Source organism: Notamacropus eugenii, chromosome 5, assembly GCF_028372415.1.
Source record: "Notamacropus eugenii isolate mMacEug1 chromosome 5, mMacEug1.pri_v2, whole genome shotgun sequence".
Taxonomy (NCBI): Eukaryota; Metazoa; Chordata; class Mammalia; order Diprotodontia; family Macropodidae; genus Notamacropus; species Notamacropus eugenii.
Genome location: NC_092876.1, coordinates 442,035,121 through 442,051,854, shown reverse-complemented (window position 1 = coordinate 442,051,854; position 16,734 = coordinate 442,035,121). Strand labels below are relative to the sequence as shown.

The 16,734-nt window shown below is 34.2% G+C and overlaps 1 protein-coding gene across 9 annotated transcripts in view; it reads right to left on the bottom strand.

The window, feature by feature from the left end:
• The window catches only part of DMD (dystrophin), a 2,329,373-nt gene that overhangs the window by 2,077,554 nt on the left and 235,085 nt on the right, over window positions 1-16,734 (bottom strand). The window lies entirely within an intron of this gene.

Here is a 16,734-nt window from a genome sequence, read left to right as displayed (position 1 = left end):
CCTCAGAGTATCCATTGAATGTACCAGATGTCTTTTCTCCTAATCACAGCATACTGCATAAATCACTGGAGTGCAAGGCTGAAATACTGATTATCTCTCCCTCTCATTGAATGTCTGCCTACTTCTTTCTTCAATTATGCATCTATTTTTTGACGATATATTTTCTACATATTCTACTGTGGAATTCTTTATTGGTAATATGCTGTATTCTACCATGTATATCTCTGCTGCTGTTTGGGTGGTTCAAAACTTAAATTTCTCAAAAATATAGCCACATAATATTACCAGAGCAATACTAATACTTAGTTGTTTTTTTTTTTAAAAGATGTGTTCTTGTTTCAGAATTAATTAAATTAATTAAAAGCAATATTTTTCAAAAGCAATCCATCCAACTCTTTATTCAATTCTGGGTCTAATTCACTGTCTCTCTTTAGTGTCTATCCAGTATCTATGTAATACTGATGGGCTCATGCTGTAATCTGAGCATTTAATTCTAATGTAATTTGGATAATAGATAACATTAATCTACTTAGATTTTTGTGTAATGCATACATTTACATGATATACACATATTTACATGGAATATATAGTACATATATGTTATATTAATATTTTTTTTATTTTTGTTCTGAAGTTGTGATTCCACTGCAATAGGGAAATCCTGATTAGGAAAGCATATTGGCAAATGTTCTAAAGCTTATAGAACCTGAGGCACTTGCCCAGGGGTCATAGAGCCAAAATGGGTCAGAGATAGTACTTGAACTCAGATCTCTCAGACCCTAAAGGTGAAAGTCTATACCATATTAAAGTGGAACTTTGTTATTATTTTAAAAAAAAATGCTTTTTAAGGGGCAAATATACAAGCCAGTTTGAATCAGAGCTACTAGAACACTGTGAGGTAAGTCATACTATCCAGAAACCACTAAAGCAAACAGCAAGAGGTGACTGATTCCTGGGTAAGAACCTACCACAGTCCACCAGTGCTAACTGGTACATGCTGAGAGGGTAAAGTTTGTTTCTTGAAGAAATCATTTCATCTCTCTGATACTCAGTCTCTTCATCTGTAAATGAAGACTGCTATACTTTGATGCTATGATATTTTCCAACTCCAACATTACTTCTGAAAAGAGCATTCAACTGGTTACACCAGGGGCTCATTATTCCATTTACTCCCCATGCCTAAATTCCCTTTAATGGATACTACTCCTTTAAATGTGCTATTTTCCCCTGTGAGAAAGTAAGTTCCATCATATCGTTGTATTATGAAAAGTCCCAGCCATCCTGCTTACATTCTTCCTGGCAAATTCCTAACCCAGCACCTAGATGATACCCCACAATTTCCCACCATCCCCTTTGCTTTTATCTTTCACTACTAGAATCTCGGTTTCTTGAGACTGATGAATGTCTTATTTTGGTTTGGTTTTGCTTTTGTATCCTCAGCAATTAACCCAGTACTTGATACATAGTAAGCACTCAATACGTACTCATTCACTGTCTGTCAATCTATGTCTGTCTATATATTTATCATATATATATATATATATACACATATATATATGTGTGTGTGTGTGTGTGTGTGTGTGTGTGTGTGTGTGTATATAAATTATTACCAAGGAGAAACCTAAGATAATTCACATCAACTTTTAGTCCCTGCCCCTGCTGCCTTTTATGCCAAGACAGATTAAAAACACTTGATCCTTAAGATCCTAATAGGGTGAGCTCTTTGTAGAATTAGGTATATGTGCAAAGGAAGGTAAAGGAAGGGTTCTCTGGTAAGAGGGGAACCGACACTCCAGGTTTTTATCATAATCTTGGACTATGAACAATACTGGTACGATTGAGATGGAATTAGAATAGAGGTAAAACACTGCTTGAAATTAGCATAGAAAGATAACGCAGAACCAGGGTTAAAAGTATTCATTTCATCATCACGAGGCTTGAGTTCAGATTCTGACTCTTTCTTGCTAATAGTCTGATCTTATACAAATTACTTCTTTTTGGAATCTAGTTTGCTCAGCTGTAAAACTGAATTTTACTTCTTGTTCTACCTATGTTATGGGGATACTTTGTGGAAAGCACTTTGGAAATACAAAGCATTATACAAATGTCAGTCATTATTATCTCTGGATATTTTGCTTTGATAATAAAAAAAAAAAATGGACTTTCAGAGCCAAATTATCAGGCAGAATCTTATGCTTCAGGTATCAACTATTAAAGACTGAGGGAGATAAAAACATTAAATATAGGAAATGGCATAGAATAGTTCTGAACACATGCTCTTAAGATATACACAAACTAAAGTTCAAACTGTAATGTGGGATATTATTAAAAAAGTGTGGGACACCTTCCAAACACATTTGTCCCTGGTTTCAACATCATGGAAAGGAAAAAGGGACTTGCATAATATTTGCAGAATTATCATTCTATGTTTAAATAGAATATGGTTTCTTGCTATGGGTTCTGTGAACTTTTTAGACATTTTGATAATTACATGTCATTACAATTTATCTTCTTCATAATTCTGTGTTTTATTTTTTAAATATGATTTTTGAGGAGAATTCCACAGAATTTAAAAGAATGCCAAAGCAGTCTATGAAACAAACAAAAAAAAGATTAAGGACTCTAGGAATACAATATCCCCTCTTGTGTACAAAAAGGATTTTAGTTAAAAATATTACTCTTTTCTATTAGGCTAAGAAAAGTTGAAAGAAAAGATATCAGTAAGTATAAAAGTTTTCAATTGTAAAATGTCATTTTGAAACGAAGGAAATTGTTATAATCAACAAATCAAACAAGTGAAAAAATATTTTCCTCTGACTTTATTCTGTCCCCCACACAAATCCCCACAATAACCTTGATCTCAAGAAAATATTTTAAAAGGATATGTATTTTCCTTTCTTAGGCTATGGCTCATTAGTTTAGTAAATTAGAACACAGAGGCCAAGTGCTTGGATTTGATCCATTTTATAGATTTTTAACTTTTGCTCTGATCACTGCCAAATACCTGATTCCTAAATTTAGTCAGCATTAATGCAAATTACTGACATTGGCTATAAGGAGGACTCTATAAATGAATGTGGTTAGACGAATTTTAAATTTAAATGGTCTAAATGATTCCTTATTAGCCATCAAAGAGGGTCCAAATTCCTTAGATACTTGGTTCCTTCCTACCTTATCAGGTTTCTTTCTCATTACACACCTAACACGAAGATGATGCCCCATCCAGAATTACTGGTTGTACTCCCTTGTTTATCACATCAGTTCCACCTAGAATGCCCCTGCTTCCCATCTTCACCTACTGAATACTCTCTTTAAGGTGCAGTTTTCACGTCACCTACTTCATAAATCTTGTCATAATGCAATCCAGTTAGAAGATATTCTTCTTTCCTCTTCTCAAACAATACTTCCTTGGTTCCTTTTATTTTGCTGTCTCATAATGCTTTGTATTAATAGTAATTTGTACACATCAGTCCTACTAGAATGTCATGTGTCATCTTGTTTAATTCTCATTATCAACCCTGAGGAAAATCCCTGAGATAATATTATTTCTATTTTACAGATGAACAAATTCAGGCTTGAAGGGGTTAAGTGAAGTATTCTAAATCACAAAACTAGTAAAGGGTTGGAGAAAGGATTAGAATCCAGATCTATCCTGATATCAAGTCCAGTTCTTTTATCCTTTGCAACAATTCCTTTAATAATGGGGCAATGGGGAGAGGGAAAAAAAAATTTTGAAGGGAAGAGACCATCTTTTGGCTCTATGGAGATGTTTACTTTATGATAAAAATAAAAATAGTGTATTTATTTATTTCCTTATTCTTAATTTGAATTTTTATTGCTAATCCATAAGAACACTGCCAAGAAAATGGCTAAAGGCACTAGTTTAAAGATGGATGGGAGAGAATGTCAAAGGAGATATAGACAAGAAGACAATGAGGACTTAAATTATCATAGGTTAAAAGATCCTTGGTAATGGTATATATGTGTGTTCATCCTTCATTGCCGAAGAAGACCATGCCATCAGAGAAATGATGACATGACTTGCACTTGACTTTGTTTTGAGTGATAGAGGGCTGTGCAAGATCACCAGCCTCACTTCTCTTCCTGAGCCATCTGGATCCAGTGACCAGATATTCATCAGAATGACTGGAGATGACCTAAGATGAGCAATTGGGGTTAAATGACTCACCCAAGGTCACACAGCTAGTGAGTGTCAAATATCTGAGGTGATATTTGAACTCAGATCCTCCTGACTCCTGCACTGGTGCTCTATCCACTGCACCACCTAGCTGCCCCAATGGTACATATGACAGTGTTGTTTTTGAAAGACAAAGTGTATTGTGGTAAAATCCTGTTATCGTATTCTTTCTCAGAAATTATAGTGAAGAACTCCAGTGCCCATCCTGATCTGAGAACACTAGTTGATCTTGTGATAACATAAAAATAATATAAACTTCTTGAAATTTCAATAGGCTTAAAGACAAATACAAGTCTCCCTAAAATAGATAGTTGTGACTATTCAATATCTGCACCATTCTGGAACTTTCAAATGTACTTTTTAGTCTCACAGAGAGTTAAATTTACAGTATATGGCTCTCAAATTGAGATCACACTTTGGGTGAACAAAGTTAGGATTCTCCCCACCACCTTCCATTTGGTCTTCCCTCTACTTGGAGATAATTTTGCCACTTTCAAAGATGTGGTTTGACCAGGTGCTATTCCATTATGGAAGACTTTCATTCTTCATCATCAAAGTGGTATCAACACTAACTTTAAAATAATCCTTTAAAACATGACCCAAATTTTTTGAGCTTCACTTTTCTTTTCCAAATGTAAAACTAATAGCAATCGCCTACAAAAGGAATCATTAAACAAGTATTTTCAAACAGTTTGAAGTCATAGAAAACCTCATTAATTCAGACCAATTTGGAAAGGATTAGGCTGAATTAGTGCAAAGTCTGAATAATGTAATAAAGACTTCATTCCTTTAATTATATTCTGCAAGCGCACACTATAATGCATACAAAACAAACTAAGTGTTGCCCAGTAGGAGTCCTTAGGGAAGCCATTTTAATGAGTAGATAAGTATAATACATAAGTAGCATATCAATTATTTTAAGTAAATCTAGTTTTTTTTGATGGCTTTCAGAAGCACTCAGCTCTTAAATAGTTTGGAGTCTTCTTCCAATCCTGTTTACATTTTTTATTTAGCAGTTGATTTTCTTAAAGATAGAGCCCAGGTAAATGTCAGCCTAGCTCCTGCTTTAATTATCACCAAATTCAAATAAATGAAACCACATTAACAAAGTTTTACTCTATAATTAAAGAAGCAAGATTGTAAAGCTATTTCGTATCTTAAATAAAAGGTTAATGTGTTGCTGTGTAAGTGCATACTTCTCTATAGATAGCCACTTTCTACTTTTTCATCTAAATACAAAAACCAAGATGTGGGAAGCAAAGTTATAAGACAGATTTAAGATGTTTTCTTGATATGTTTACATGATCTTGGGGAATCTACAAAAAATTGTGATACTTCTTTGAATATATAGGGAACCTAGTAAGCCCTAGCACAATGCCTTGTTCATAGCAGGATTCATGGTGATTTGTACTGAATGAATCTGTGAACTAAAATTTTCTTTTCAATTTTGAAAGTATAATTTTTCTTAATCTTCTCAATTAGAAATGTATTTATTAATAAGGTTGACGAATACTAGTAAAACACAACTCCCTGATTTCCCTCAAAATTTACTTAAAATACTAAAATTTTAAAGTCTGATATACTTAACTAAATACGGCACTTTAAAATGTCTCTTTTGGAAACTAACAAGGCCTATGTAGCTATTTGGTTTTTTTTTTTTTTAATACACATTAACTTATTTACTTATAAATCTTCCATGCCAAAATTCCAACACCTAGAAGAGTGACCTAGGATTTATTGCTATTTTCCCGACCCTTCCTAGCTCCCTTTGGGTCTTTTATCCTCCATAGTTTGGAATAGCTCTTTTGTCCTCACTCATTTCCATTTCCTTCTTACAGAGTTCTAAGAGAGGCTTCACAATATTTGTGAAAGAAGAAGGAGATGTTACAAGGATCTGACAAAGAATATTGAAAATGGTCAAGCATGGAGTGGTAGGAATTCAGGAGAGCAAGACTTATGTAGTGATGAATGATTGATTTGCATTTAATAACAGTAATCATCAAATACAAGACAAAATGGTGATGATCATAATATAGTCATTATAATAACTAGCCCAATTCATTGTTCATGCCATTAGAGAGGAGAGATGGCCAAGTAAGGGAATGCTAGGCAAGGAGATGTATAACAGGGACTCTGTGTGCCCCGGGACTTCTATCACAATGCTAACCTTGAAAGCCTTTCAGGATATCCAAAAGACTGGCCCTTCAACTTCCAGAAATGACACATGTATTATAAGGTTAGCCCCTCATCCGGTGTGATGTAGCTGCTGGAATCTAAGCTAGGAATCTATGAAATAGATGGACAGGCATAGTGTTACAGGCTGGCCTGTTGGAAACCATCAGGCTAATCTGCAGAGCAAAGACAACAGAATGAGTTACCTGCCTTCATATTTCATATAATAAGAAGGCAAGATCACTGGAATAAATAGGTATGGATGATTGATTCTAGAAAGCAAAACATGCACATAAAGTGACACTGAAAATATGTTTGCTTTTTTTATATATCAGTACTAAATTATAACAAAACTGGAAACATCTTACCAGTGAAAGTCAGTGACTTCATATTTCTATGTGTCAATAGTATCCCCAGCATCAAGTTACGCACTAATATGATACAAGTCAACGGATGGCAATTATAAGAAATAACTTCATTCGTAAGCTCAAATTTGATGAGATGAGCAGAAATGAAGGTTTTATTTATATCTGAAGATGAAAAGCTGAAGAGCTTAAAGTGACAAAAAAATTATATTTAATACAAAGTAAAAAAAACGTGCTAAAGAGTGGTAGATAATGTTTCTATAAGACTTTTCCAATACATTATTTGATTTTCACAACCACCATAGGAGGCAGATGCGTTATTATCCCCAGTTTGCAGATAAAGAAATTAATTGAGGAAGATAGAGATTAAATGACTTGCCCCAGAATCACACTGCCATTAAATGAACTCCAGTCTTCCTGACTTCAGGTCCAATGATTTATCCACTGCACTACCTGGCTGCTTCTAACAATGAAATGAATGAGACAAATAGTGCCAATGTCTTGAAAGATTTTGATGAAGAAATGGGCACAAGGAATGTAAATTTGGAAAGATTTTCCTGAGTTTGAAAATGTAAATTTATAGTTAATTCAACTATACTAAAACAGAGGTATTAAAAGGTAGTGTCAATCATAACTAGAATTAATGCATTATCCTATGCTATTTGACAGAAAGTTTAAAAATGCAAAAACATTTCATGATTTACATATTCTGATACATTTGAATCATGGTAAGAATCACAGGATGATGGCTGAGCTCTCTAGGAATAATCCCAACGACCACGGAAGGCCTAGTAAACCAAACACCCATAGAAAGTCACTGGAAATTTGGGCCAATATCTTACTAGACCACGAAGTAGAAGAATTCAACACCATTCAAAGCAACAACAAAAGAAACAGAAAGTCTATAAAACAAAAGTATATCAGAAATCTTTGATGTCCTTAGTTTTAACTGCTGAGTGTGAAACATAAGGAGTTAATATGAGTCAAAAATAGAATAAGGAATACAATAAACTGAACAGCAATCAAAAACATACTGTAAAGAAACTATACTAGAGAGGATTTATTAACAGTGAGGACTTAGAAAATTTCTGGTCATCTGTGTTATCCAATGAAACCCAACACAACAGAAAAGCAAGTCAGTTCAAAAGTGATTCTGATTGATATTTTTAATTAAATATATGTGACTAATCATTTCATATTGGAGATTTGGAATATTCTCTTTTGGATGCCATTGGTTATTAAGGTTGCTTAATTAAAATATTTTCAAGCACAATGACAATGCTGTTAACAAAGAAGGAGAAAAGACTAATGAAATGAATGAGATAGTAAAAATTATTTTAGAGTATCACACAAATCACATTTTATAAATGCAAAATAATTATACCTGTAATAAGACTAAGACAAGGAGGAAGTTCTTGCAGAGATTTCAGTCCTAAAATAGCTATGTACCGTTTGTTACTGGTTATTGTCATGTTAGCTAAGAATACAACTTGGCATGTTAATAAAATCAGCATAAATTCAATTAATATAATTACTGTAAAAACTTAATCATGAATATCACATAATCGTTCAACAGATCAAACATCAAATGCAAAGGGATATTTCCAACTGGTCAATATTCAATTATACAACCTATGTTTGTTATGGATCTGCTATGTGCTAAACATTTTCCTAATCAGTAGGGACAGAAAGACAAAAAATAAACAATTCTTGCCTTTACAGATCTTAGTTTCTACTAACTGTATGGGGGAGGGGGAGATAATATGTTCAGAGATAAACAAATACAAATGACATAAAAAAATAAACCAACTTTTTGGAGGGTGGAGAACACTGGCTCTGGCAACTGGGGGAAGGATAAATCAGTCAGGGCTTTAGGTCAGAATTAGTTCTTGAGCTAAATCTTGAAAGAAGTAAAGAAATCCAAGAAGTCTGGGGACAACCTGTAGAGTGGCATAGAGTAGGAAATGAAATATGGGGAACAAGAGGCATAAGGCCAGTTTGGCTGGAAAATATAAAATACAAGGGGCAATAATGCAAAATTAGTGCATGAAGATATGTTGGAATCAAGCTGTGAAGAACGTTAAGTGCCTAACACAGGAATTTTCTCACATTAGAGACAATAGGAGCCACTAAAACTTGAGAAGGGGAGTAATGATAACAAGAAAAGAATTAAAAGACCTGTGCTTTAGGAATATAGATCTTGAAAGAGAATGCAAGATGCATTGGACAGCAAAAGACTAGGGATCAGGGATATATTTCCAAGTTTTTATATAATGCCATATTTTACTTATGATAGAAATCTGAAAATAAGTTAGATATAGTTTTTACCCTCATGATGTTTGTAGTCTGGTAGAAGACGTCTATATGCAAATAATGGTACTATGCCACTCTCAACAATACATTGTTAATACATAAGAGAGATGTAAGTAAAGTGATCAAATAGTAGATATTCTGCCATTTTGAACTTTTTCTCTCAAGTTAAGTGAGGCTGACATAGCGTCTTGTAGGATAATGTTGGAAATAGCGAATGTTTTAAACATTGTTCATCCTTCATTCAGGAATCATCTTTCCCCAGTAAAATATTATAATGCAGACAACATTTGGGAATGTTCTTCAGCAATCAGGAATGCAATTAATTTTCTCTTGATATAGCTGAAAGATTATACATAACATCATTTTTATAAATAATAAATATAATTAACTATCATTATGTCATTCAATGTGATTTAGTTATATAACTACATATGTATCTATGTATATGTGCATATGTATAAAATGATATCTATCTACCTATATATATATATATATCTGTGTGTGTATATGTGTATATATATATATATATACACATATATACATATGAATATCTACCAGATACTTTATTACTATACTTTTTTTCTGAACTCATAGTTGGTAATTTACATAACCTGAGTCTCCAACTCAAGGATAACCTTTGACATCACATCAAACTTTATTCCCCAAATTAGTTAGTAGGAAGATTTCAGTGGACATTTCAAACAGTGCAGTGATTCCTCATTTTGAATGAACAGCAATACTGGAGCATTAATATTCAGCTGACGAGTCAGGCAAAAGGAAGTCCCTAGAGACTTAGTACTAGCCAATTATGACTCACTGTCCAGACAAATGACTGACTGTAGTCTGTCAATGTGATAAGTAAGCAGGGAGGTTAAACCAGATTTATGTTTTCTTACAGGTAAGCATCGATTGATAGATAGGACAAAGAAAGACTTAAAAGGCTGATGTCCAGCTGTGATCCCTTCTTTGATGCTTCTCACTGCTTTTTCTTAGGCTGCTGTTTTAAAAATTGAGACAATTTTAAGGCCTCCTTTCTCCTGATTAATCATCATTGAAAATCTTTGTAAATATTCATTATTGAATAAAAGAGGACAAAGAGATCCTAATATATTAACAATAGTATAATGATATGGATTTATTTATTGTTATGTGTAAAAATTTTTAACCAATTGCATATCTATTCATGTTGGCTTTTCATTTCTCGTATTACTATCATAATGCTTGAAGAAATTAAGGCATTTGATAACCATCATGTGATTTAAAAGCAACCACAACAAAAAATACAAGCAACCTCCATCCTGGTTATAGGCAAAACTCAGCAGCCTCCAAATGGACTAAATTCAGAAAGCATATATTAAGAATCCTAAGTTTATCGAAATTGAGTAACAACATGGTGGTCCTTTGCCTAGCTGGTATTTAGGGTGCGGTAGACCAAAAAGAAGGTAGAGTAAATAAGTCATTTTCATTGCTAGATTTTTCTATCCACCCTAAAGCTAGCACACCTTTTTTATTATAATGAAAATGATGATAAAGATAGTGTCTTGTTTTTGCAGAATTCTTCTCTATGGTGATTTTCACATACACTGTTTTATCAATCAGCACAAAATATCTTAGTGTTTGGAAAGGGAAAAATCCCTAGTTATTTTCACTTTTTAGAGGAAAAGACTGTCACCTACAGCAAAAGTGACATGCCCAAGGTCACTCAGAGGCTGAAGTAGTGTAAAGGGAAGCAATAGGACTTCATTCCTTTACTGCTAGGCTACTGCTACATGATATTACATATCTAGATGAAAACTGAAAGAGAAGTAGCTAATTATGGGGATAGATGGACATTCTGATGCCCTGCTGTCTTGTAGTGGAGAAGTTCAGATGACTGAATGAACTTTTCAGTTTTCATCGGGGTATTTAGCATCATGTCTGGCCCAGACTTCCTCAAATCCCCATCCCATTTTGTTTCTAATCAAATGTAATTAGAGAAGAGTGATAATGATAGATAGTGCTTCTCCTTTTAACATGTGAAAAGGGGGGAAAAAAGTTGGATCCTTAATGATACCATTGAAATAATGGTACTTATGCAAATCAGTCATCATAGAAAAATGAAAAGTGCTGTCAATCTTCACCTTTAAATAGCAACACCATCAAACAGAGCAAGACACTAAAATAGAAATGCCTATTTTCAATACTTTTTATTAGCTAGATGAAGGAAACCTGCCTGTTGTATTCTATCAACCAATATACTTTTTTTGTTTTCCTTATTATTAATGCTGTTTGGCACAAAATATTGGGTTTTAGTGGTTTTAAAAAGCAACATCACTAAAAGGTATGATCAATGCCTGCTTAGTGTGTGGGGGAATTGGTATTATTTATACCAAATGTATGGATTCTTTTGGCAAATGAATAAAGTGCACATTATATTCAGCTTAAGGGCTAGAAGCAACAGAAATCTTAGTTAAGGCATGGTCCAAACCTTCATAAAAAGTACACTCTTATAGTTTACAAATGCAGGTTAATTATTGGGAAATACAATATCCATGAAGCAAGCAAGGCTATAGGATAGTTACCAAAAAAAAATTGCACAAAAAACTATGTGATGGCCAATACATACAACTGCAGCTCATGCTTAGAATCTCAATTGAAACCTGCCATTTTAGTATCACTAAATTGACACCATTAGGAACTAGCCATTTTTGAACATTTTTTTTTGTATTTGTAGACACATTGCCTAGTATGCAGTATATACTTAAAGAAAAACTTATTGATTAATAGGTTAAGTATATCATTAAGTTAAAAATCAGAACAAGCCTGGAATCCTGAGACATCAAAGGACCCAAAGTCTCTCAGCTAGTTATTATTATATTGGAAAAGCTAAAACTATAATCAAATTCTTCTCATTCTCAGTCATGGGCTTGTTCTACTAGACAATATTGTCTTCTATTAACAGAATAATGCCAAAATTACTGAGAAACTGAACTTCAGACATAACTGATGTCAATTCAGGAATTAATGCTAGAACATTTTTACTCCAGTGTCAAATACAGTCAGTATTACTTTACCTAACTGGTTGCCTAGAACCTATGGTAAACTGAAGTGTAAGAAAAGACAGCAGAAGTCTTCATATCAGCAGGTAATAAAACATATTAAACTTTTTTGGGTTCCCCTAACACAACATAAGAAAAATGGAAACAGATGTGTTTAACACTTATTCCCCTCCCAAGTTCCAGGACTTGATAATCATGTCAAGCAGAAAAAAATGTCAAGCAGGATATTGCCCTATTCTCCTATACAATACAGTTATTCATAGTCAGACTACATAGTACAAGGTTAGAAACTTGCCACTTTTAGTTTCAGAATGAACAATTCCATTATCCAGAGCTGGTCTGTCCTCTGAACTCAAATCCCCAATTACCAACTGTCAATGGACATTTCAACTTGGATTTCCTAGAGAACTTTTTAAATTTAATTTTTCAAAACTGAGTGCATTGTGCCTACCTGGACCCCTAAAGTTACTCCTTGTTCCATTTTTCCTGCTTCAATGAAAGGTGTCACCAATTTTTTCATCATCCAAGTTTGGATCCTTGACTTCTAACAACAGTGACAACAGCAGTGGTAGCAACTGCACAATATTTATATAGCATATTAAGTTTTGCAAAGTACTTAACAAATATCTCATTTTCTCTTTATACCCATGCTAGTGAATAGGTGGCATTATTATCTCTATTGCACAGATGAGAAAACTGAGGCAGACAGAAGTTAATTGATTTTCCCATTTCACAGCTAGTAAATACCTTAGGCCATGTTTGAACTTGGGTCTTCTTGACTCCAAGTCTAGCGCTCTGTTTACTGTACCACCTAGGTGCCTATAAATGTGACTTCTCACTTTCCCTCCTCATATACGTGTGTGTATATGAGTGTATGATCAAATCCAAGACCATATTACTTCTACTTCCACATCTCAATTGGCCAGTACTATAATATAGAATCATCAACAACTAGTACTAATGTACCAGCAGCCTATTTAGTCTCCCTAAGAGCAATCATTATCATGTAGGCTAGGGTAGTTTCCCCTAAATGGTATTGAATCTTTCCTTAAAACATGATTCACTTAAATAGATGAGGTAGCTTCCAGTCTACATTAGTACTTAATACTAAGTCCTACTAACTGCAAAAATTGTTTTTCCTCGGGCTTGACAAGAATGTCAACATCCAATACAGGGGCAGGAAAGTCACGCACAAGGAATGCACTCATATATCTTTGCTGAATATCTTTTCCACTCTATAGCTAAGTAAATACGCAAATAAGAATTACTAAATGAGTGTCCTATGACATTCTAGCTCTGACTATGAAGTGACAGACTGACTTGTCAGACCTGGCTTTTAACAATTGGCAGTCGTCAATGTCTACTGGAATTTCCATGTTCAATTGAAAGAATGATACAAATAAAAGTAACCCTGCCCCCCAATTCTGACTTCATCCTTCAAGATATCCCATATTGCTTGTGAAGAGTTTAGAGAATAAACTCTTTGTGAACTTTCAGCAACTTGAGACAGATGTAAATGTGTTTTATATAAGAACTGCATCTTGAAGATAAAAACATGTGCTGCATATGGAGGACCCTTGCGTTTGCGTGTGTTTTACTTTGTTTGGTTTTGTTTCTAATTTGAAGGTGGTAATGAACTTCAGGTCCACCTGCTTTAGTGTCCTGAGCTCATCACAAAGATTAGAATTTTGGAATTATCTACAAATTCTGATGAAAGAACTTCAGACTTCTTGAAATAAGGTAATTGGGATGTACATCACTCTGATGTGTTGGGATTCTTTAGTTTGAAGCATTTGTAGGGCATTTACAAGGAGAAGGCTTGATGCACTCCAGGAACCTACAGATATTCTCAGTATTAAGGATATGGATGAATGTACCAAATGTACCCAAGTTGATTTTCTTGAGGTCAAGTGGCTGTTGCTTTAAAAATTTACGTGAAAGGCCCCTTATCTCTCACTCTTCTGAACTGTAACTCTCCTTCCCTCCAGGACTTCTAATACTGGTTGGTGAGCAGAGTGGACCCCAGTGCTGGTCCCGCAATAGAGGGTTAGCAGCAGTACTTGGAACTTGAGGATGGTAGTACCTGGACTTGGGAGAAGGGAGCAGTGCACAGGTCCCAGAAATGGAGGGACCTTTGGCCATACTTAGCCCAGAGGGTGAGAGAGATAGAGGTGACATCTGTGGTATCACTCAATTGAACTTACGGGGCAGCTCAGGCCTGAGTAGTACCTAATTCTCATCTATCCTGTAATTGCCTTGTATTTATGATATACATATAAAAATTATATATATATATATACACATATAGATATATGAAATCATATATATATGCATACATATATATTCATATATATATACTTATATATTCAGATATATGTATATATATATATAAAATTTAGCTATAGCTGTACATGTTTTCCCCTACCCTCTCCCTACCCTGACAATGTTACCTCCTTAAGGGATGGAACTATGAAATTTCCATTTTGAATCCTCAGCATATATCACAGTGTCATAGTAGACATTTTAAATGCTTGTTGATTGGCAGATAAACAGACCCTGAAAATTTGGACTTTTGTGAGTTTTGGGTAGTGCGATATACATGATAGTGAGCTGGCCTTAGCATCAGGAAGACCTGAGGCCAAATCTGCTTCTGACACATACCCATACACATACACATACTGTGGAATAATCTGTAAGATCCAGCGACACTAGCCTCTTTGCTGTACTTCCCAAAAGACACTCCATTTTCTGTCTGACTCCACACATTTCACTGGCCCCCAGGCCTGGAATTCTCTCGTTTTTTATCTTTACCTCCTGGCTTCCCCAACATCCTTCAAGACCCAACTAAAACCCTACCTTAACAATAAACATTTTATCCTTAATTTTAGAAATCCCTGAAGTTAATTCAGAAGGGTATGCTTTTTGTTTACTTTTTAAATTGTATATACTAGAAAACCACATATGAGAGGAAGTAGGTTAATTCAATAATAACAAATCTCAAGTTTAATTGGAAGTGTACCAGAACTCCTTCTTCTGAGTTTTGTTTTCCCCTTTTAATAAGATTCTGGTAAGGATTGTTAAAGATCCTTTCATTATAATCTGATCATAGTCTGAATGAGTTATGATTGGCCCTTCAATAATCCATAAAGATGGACTTTCTCATAAAACTTTCTTCTATGAAACATAAAAAATTGAACCATAACAATATCACCAATAAAATTGGATATTAACTTATTAAAATCAACTTCATTAAGCATGAAAATAACTTCAGTTCTGAAGAAACAGACACTGTGGCCATCCATTCCACAAGCCAAAGAAAGAAAAGGAATTGTCTGATATGTTAGAAGCTCAGTAATTACAAACAAATTTGGCAGTTAAACTGCAAAAAAATGATAAGGTTTTAGAGCTCTTGACCTTTGAACAAATTTAGGTTGCTTCAATTTTGGTTTCAATTACAATGAGCTTGAAACAATTCATTTCTCTAACTCGTGTTAGGAACAGTTGCAAATCAGGTATTCTAAAACCTGATACAAAGACAGTGTGAGAGGGGTGGGGGAGGGAAGAGGGAGCAGGGAAGGCAAAAATTCTCTCTCTCTCTCTCTCTCTCTCTCTCTCTCTCTCTCTCTCTCTCTCTCTCTCTCTCTCCCTTTTTCTCTCCCTCTTTCCTGCTTGCATCTGGTATAACACAAAACCATTATAATGCAATTAGACAGATTAAGGACCAGCTGCTAAGGAAACAAAATTTAAAAGATGAAAGACATGGCAGTTATTTTTGTTAAGAGATGAAATTCCAAATGCTGCCGCATTGAATCATGTATTCATTTATTGAAGATCACTGGTCACATGTAGGGGTGACATTTTTAATATGACTTCCACAGAAGCTTAAGGAGAGATTACTGCTAAATCTCCTATTCCATTATATTCCATTTTATATTTTCTTTAAAAATGATCAATAGATACTCTCATTTGTAGATGAATAACCGGCCCAGATATAACAAACAAATCCCCCACTTCCACCACTGAAAATTAAGATCAAGAATATGGTCTTAAAGATAACACACTTTCGTGAAATATCATCAGAAGATAATATAGTTCAGAAGTATTTAAAGCATAACTGTTTTCACATATGACCAAAAATATGAGGTTAACATAGAATTTAAGATGTGGTTTTATATTTTTGAATCCATATATTAAAATTGTCAGATAATGTTGGTTCTGAGAATCAAATCTATATTTCACAAAACATGCTATCTCATCTAGAGAATACACTAATGCTCATCATTCTGTAAATCTTGCAGTACAAGCCTTCTTTATTAGCAGTCACCCAAAGCATAGCAGAGACACAGAAAGAGAGAAAATGCATATTTACAGATAAAATGAAAAAATATATATGTAATCATTTCCAATTAAAAACATACAATTAAGAAATATGCAGGCATCTGAAAGTATTCTTCATTAAAACAACTGGTTGTATATCGTAAATAAATGTTACAACAGCATTTTTTTCTCTCATAGCTAATATACCAAGAAGTCATTCATTAAATAAAACTTATCTTTTATTCACATACATCAAATTTAGACCTTAGTCTCTCTTAAATACTTTTCACATATGTGTAAGACATTGCAAATTCAGAATTAGTTCAATCCT